Genomic DNA, 6,126 nt, shown 5'->3' on the forward strand with positions numbered 1-6,126 from the left:
ACTTACAGCTAAAAAGACCCCTTTCTGGAATGGGGTTTCTGCTGTACCTCTGAATTGGTAAACACCTTAAAGCTGAGTCATCCTTAGCCTGGAGGTCTAATGTGGTATTTACCAAGTTTCACATCCCCAACATAGAACATTAAAAGATACACTAAATTCTGAAGGTAGCTACGTTGCAAAATAGTTTAAAATTAACGATTGTACAATATTCATTTATGCTTGAAATTTCAGTCCTAAACCAAGCTTGTGGCCACCTGCATTGACATTCTTGCCATCCAACAGGCCTGACAGCATCAGTTTGATACTTGGTTTTAGGGTCTGAGTGTAGCCTACGCCAATCAAGCTGGAGTTGTTCACTTTGGCAGAAAAGCAGGAATCAGGATCAACCTGATACTTGTTTGCTATTCCAAAGCAGTGTTACTGTTTCCTGCAGTCCAGGTGAGATTGACAGCAGTCTTCAACTTCTTGTTTACCTTCTGGTAAATGGAGCCACCAAACTCTGTCCCGCCATTCATATTAGTATGAAGCTGTAATTCATCCATCTTGTAGCCAACTGAGAAGTTGCTCTGGGTCACTCAGGACTTCAAGGTCTCAAAATTCATCTGGAAGCCATCCAGCTAACCCTCATAACCAAGCATCCGAGCACCCTGGGTTGAGAGCCCGGTGATGTTAAAGTCCAAGTCACAGCTCACATTGATGCATTCCCTCTTGTACCCTGTCTTGATTTTAGCATTCCTCCCCCGTCCCCCAGTGTTAGTCAAGAAAGATGAATCAAAGGTCAGCTTCAGTCCATGAGCAAGCTGGTCTTCCACAGTGATCTCAGTGCCCAGGGTGTTGTCTGTGTTCCACTTCTCTGTAAATGTTAGCCCATACTCAGTCCATCTGTACTGGGTTTCCAGACTGCCTGTTGGCAGAGCCTGAGCTGATAAATTCCAATCCATTCTCAGACTTTGTTTACAAATCAAGTTTTATTAAGCCAAAGCTTAATAAAAAGCCCTTGGTGAAGACATCCTTGGTGGCCTTCCCAAGATCAGCATATGCGGGAGGCACTGCCATGGTCTCAGAGGCAGTGATGATGGGAGCAGTGACATCTGCAGCAAGGGTTGCTGCAAGGAGGCTGGGAGCCCATTCATCTGTTTGTTAGCCTGTCTTTCTATCTACCTATCATACGTACACGGTATACCATATGTTATGTATATATATAATATATATAATATATGATATACAACCAACAGATGCCTCTATATGTAATATATACTCCATTTGTTGCATATTTTCACTGTTTCCTTATTTTCATAGATATAAGTCAGACATGTATAATACAAATACATAAACTATACATATGTATATATGACCTGTATGTGTTATAAATTATATTAAGGAGATGACCAGCTTGAGTGGCAGTGTACATTCTGATAGTAGAGCAGTCCTTTGTGAGCTGGTCCAACCATCGTTTTGTGAAAGAAATCTCAATTTGAACTCAAGATTTAACTTTCTGTGAAAGGGCAATATAGGCAAATATTTTTAAATATCTTTGATCATCTAATCAGCTAGAGCTATGTTTTGAGAATTTGTTAGATATTGAACCCAGATGTCTAAGAATACTGAGAATTGGGTGAGGGGTGTGTGTGTTTGTGTTTGTGTGTGTGTGTGTGTGTGTGTGTGTGTGTGTGTGTGTCCATGTTTAAGTAGATAGGGCAGGTTTGTTTTAGAAGGATTTCGGTCCTTGCTGAGTTGATTATTTTGTTCTGTTCCAGAATTTACAGAGACAGAACAAATGTGTATTAAAAGCAGTATGTTCAAGTTGAATAATGGATGCTAAATTGTGAATGATGTTTTTGTGTTAAATTGAGTTTGTTTAGGGATCGTAGCCTAGCTGGAGATTTGGACAGTAATGTTTTGTTGGTTTTGTCAATGAAAAGCTGGGAGCCTTTTGTATGTACATGCATAAGCCTACCTTAGGATACAGTTTTGCAGTCTCAAGAACCAGGCTTGGGGGAGAAGGTCTGAAGGCAAATATTTGGGTATAGTTTTTATGTCAAAATTTCAGAGTCTATTACTTTCCTCTGTCATCTCTTCTGGAATAATGAAAATTTTTTTGCCAGCCCTGTTCAATCTTCTTAAGTCTAAGCCAAGTGTCTTTGCTCCTTTGAATGAGTTTAATTTGCACCACTACTTTCCCTTTTAGCTGACTCTTTGAAGATTGCAATCAACTCGTTTTTGCCCTTCACTGTACATCTCCACGTTATTGATTCTCTGGGAATGTATATAAATGAAGCTTCCAGGTGCAATTCCTTTGCTTCCGGGGCTGCTTTTTCTTCCTTTCAGTTCTGTGATTCTGCAGCAATTCTAACTCTACATTGCCAGGCTCTTGACCCATTAGCAGTGAGGATTTGTTTAGGCACAGTAAACTGTATTTCCCTGGTCTAAGGAAATATAACAGCTAGCTCCTCAGCAGGCTCCTCTTCCAAGAGGGCTGAGCAAAGGTTGCCTTAGAGCAGAGCTGAGCAGAGATTAAATGAAGGCTAAGGTCTGGTCTACACAGGACAGGGGGACTGAGATGAAGCTCAGTGGCTTATAGGTGGGTCAGAGGGTCAGTGGCTTCTGTCTATGCCGTACCTCTCTGGCCTCTTAGATGAATAGACACATTCATTCTCCTACTTAGCTTTTGTTTAATTTAATGAATTTATGACCTGGAATATGAAGTGACCTATGCTTTAAATACACATTTTTCATTTTTTTAAATTTATAACTCACATATTTAGAAAGGATCCGAGCTTAGATGAAGGTCACAGAATAGAATTGTTAGAAATAGAAACATGGTCTAGAAGCCACCCACCTCTAAATGAAATTTTTTAAAATGAAAATAAAGATGGAGATGGCTACAGAAGCTTTGATACAGAAGGCCGGTACCACTGTAAGTCTAGTATGACATCTGGAATTTGTGACATGGCTCTAAGAGACTTTGGGAAGCCAGAATTTTACCTCATTATCAAGTTAATAAAGTAACCTGATAAGGAGATTGACTTTATCCTTCAAGTGACTCGGGCCCGGTTGAAGACAATGAAATCAAATTTGTACTTAGAATAGGATGGGAGACTTGAAATATTGCTCATTTGGTAGAGTAAAGTTCTGCAGTCAATCTCCAGAACCGCATAAGCCACATGTGGTGGCACATGTTTCTAATCTTGGTGATCCCAACCCTCAGAAGGTAGAGCAGAGGGAGTAGAAGTTCAGAGCCAGCCTTAGCTGTATAGTAAGTTTGAGGCCAGCCTGGGCTACTTGAGACCTTATCAAGGTCCCAAGGAAGGAAAGAAAGGAGGGATGGAGGGAAGAAGGCAGGGATGAAAGGAGAGAGGGAATAAATAAGGAATGAACAAATGAAGGAAAGAAGGAAGTATGGGCAAAGAAAAGAAAAAATAGGATGAATATGGTTAAACTCGTATAAAACAACATCTCAGACTTCCATTTCAATGTATAGAAATGTTAAAAAGAAATATGTGAAAATGAAAATTCCAAGTTAAAAAGCAAGAAATAAAAATCCTCACGGAATGAAGAGGAAACTCAAAGCCAGGAAAGGGAGCAGAAAATGATGCTCAAATGGGTCATGAAAGCATCAGCACACATATAACTGCAAACAGTGGGGGTTTAAAGCCCATGGGAAGCAGTCCAGGCTCCACTCTTAGATCAAACTGCACCAATCAAGACTTAAGAAGTACTCGCCAGCCCATTAAGAAGGAAATAAAGTTCATAGAACTGAGAATGAAGCTTTCCCTACCTCTAGTACTCCTGGAGACGATCTCACCAAAACCAAGTTAGGCTTCGCAGCTCTTGCAATAGCAGATGTGAGGTCTTGTTTTCCTTACACCAATATTGAAAAATTACCATTGAAATTGAAATATGTCTCTCACAGAGGCATTTCTAACTATCCTGTTGAATTTCTCTCTAAGAGACCTTGGAAAGTAACATCCACTGGAAATGAGCTCAAGCTTGACATACACCAACCAGGATAAAAACCAGGCTAGAAAGAACTCAAAAACAGCAGCAGCTGTGTAGGTTACAAAGATAGAAAGTCACAAACACCAATATGGGTTTCCAAAGGTGTGTCCTGAGCTAAAACCAAAAAGAAAGCCAGACGAGTGCAAAACTAGATGAAAGTAAGAACATTTGAAAGTCAGCAACCGACTGTCTAAAATCAGAGCTGAAATCATTTAACTAACAAGAAAAATGGGTTGAGGAGTAGCTGTAAAAGACAAATCATTCAATAATTAAAATATGAATCCAAAGAACCAATGGTAAACTCATTACAAAAGACTGAAGATGAAAAATAATTGAGAAGTTAGGAAAGATGAAAGACAATCAAGGGAAATCAATGTATGTTTAATGCAAGTTCCAGGTGAGAAAATAGAGAATGAGAAAGAAATGATATTTAAAAGAAACACTGGTAAGAAAACTGCAGACTGAGTCAGGCAGCACAGTGGGTCCTGATGTAAGCAGATGATAAAACTGTAAACCTACTCAAAGCATATAGCTGTGAAAATGTGGAACCACATCAGCATAAAGAAAACTTTATATGCTTACAGAGGGGAAAGTAAGTGAAAATAGCAAAGAAGGGCAGTTAGGAAAGCAATACACTTTAAATATGCACCAAGACATGACAGAGAAAGATGAAATAATATCTTCCAAATGCAGATGGAAAATTGTCATTCTAGAGCATTATGCCCAAGTAAGATAAAAGATGAGAGATGATTTGTGACTTACACAAAAGGGGACATTTACTACATTAACTCTGCAGATGAAAGATGGCCAGGAGAAAGATGGAAGCCAATGCAGACAAGAATGGTGAATGGGAAATTTTGTACAAGGCAAGCAAAAGTACCATTCAAAAATGTCTAGCAATATATAGTAGCATGCATCTGAAATCCTGGCACTTGGCAGGCACTTGGAGGATCACAGCTTTAGGCAATACATATATAGCAAGAACCTGCCTCAAAAAAAATTAGAGAGAAATGTCCAATGATGAGTTTTCAAAGACTAAAGATAAACACCGAGCAGTAATAATATGGGATGTGGGCAAGGGAAGGAGAGAAAGAAAGAATTAAGTTCTGTTATTGCTAGGAGAGTTGTGAGACATGGATGAAGTCTATGCTTACTAAACTCCAGATTGCCTGTGAAATTTGTCAGGGAATGCATTGTGAGAAAATAAATAGAATGAACAATTTAGAAAACACACCATAGAAAGTTGAAAAAAAAGAGTAAATTAATAGACCGAATGGGGGAGGGGAGCCAAAATAGCATCCCAGCTAATTGGAAACATAAGTGCCATAGCAGCAACAGGCCCGACGGATAAACTCACGGGAACGGGGGACAGTCCGAGCATACGCTGGGAAGGCAGAAGCTTTCCCAGGGAGCTATGAATTGAGAAAGAATTTAAGGGAATAACTGGGACCAACGGGACTAGGCACACAGGAACTCCACCAGCCCAGTGACTCCTGTTCCTTCTGGTCTGCCTGGGCTGGGGTCCAGAGCAGACCTTGGGCACAAGCGCCACAGACAGTCCCAAAACACCCAGAGGAAGCTCCACTCCCAGGTGCTCTGACAAACCCAGGATCAGAGATAAGCAGGAATCAAAATTTGTCCCAATACCTTGAGTAACTGGGACCAGCTGGACCAGGCACACAAGAACTTCACCAGCCCAGTGACTCAGGTTCCTTCTGGTCTGTCTGGGTTAGTGTTCTGAGCAGACCTTAGGCAGAAGCTCTGCAGCCAGTCCCACAACTCACAGAGAAAACCACACTCCCAGGTGATTTAACAAGCCCAGGATTCCAGGATCCCAGAATCACAGGATCACAGAGACAGCTTGATTCTGAGGAGTCTGGCACAAGCAGGATCACAAGAAGGACAGGCTCCAGTCAGATTTAGCAAGGGCAGGTAGCACTAGAGTTAACCAGATACCGGGAGGTAAGCATAAGAAAATAAACAACACAAACCAAGGTCACTTGCCATCATCAGAATCCAATTCTCCCACCAGAGCAAGTCCTGGACACACCATTACACGGGAAAGGCAAGATTCAGATATAAAATCACTTATCATGATGATGATACAGGACCTTAAGAAAGACATAA

At 40.7% G+C, this 6,126-nt stretch overlaps 1 pseudogene; it reads right to left on the bottom strand.

Moving 5' to 3' along the window:
- Positions 1 to 213: 213 nt before the first annotated feature.
- On the bottom strand, positions 214 to 1,056 carry LOC116089755 (annotated as a pseudogene).
- Between the last annotated feature and the right edge of the window lie 5,070 nt (positions 1,057 to 6,126).

Source organism: Mastomys coucha, unplaced genomic scaffold (assembly GCF_008632895.1).
Source record: "Mastomys coucha isolate ucsf_1 unplaced genomic scaffold, UCSF_Mcou_1 pScaffold15, whole genome shotgun sequence".
Classification (NCBI taxonomy): domain Eukaryota; kingdom Metazoa; phylum Chordata; class Mammalia; order Rodentia; family Muridae; genus Mastomys; species Mastomys coucha.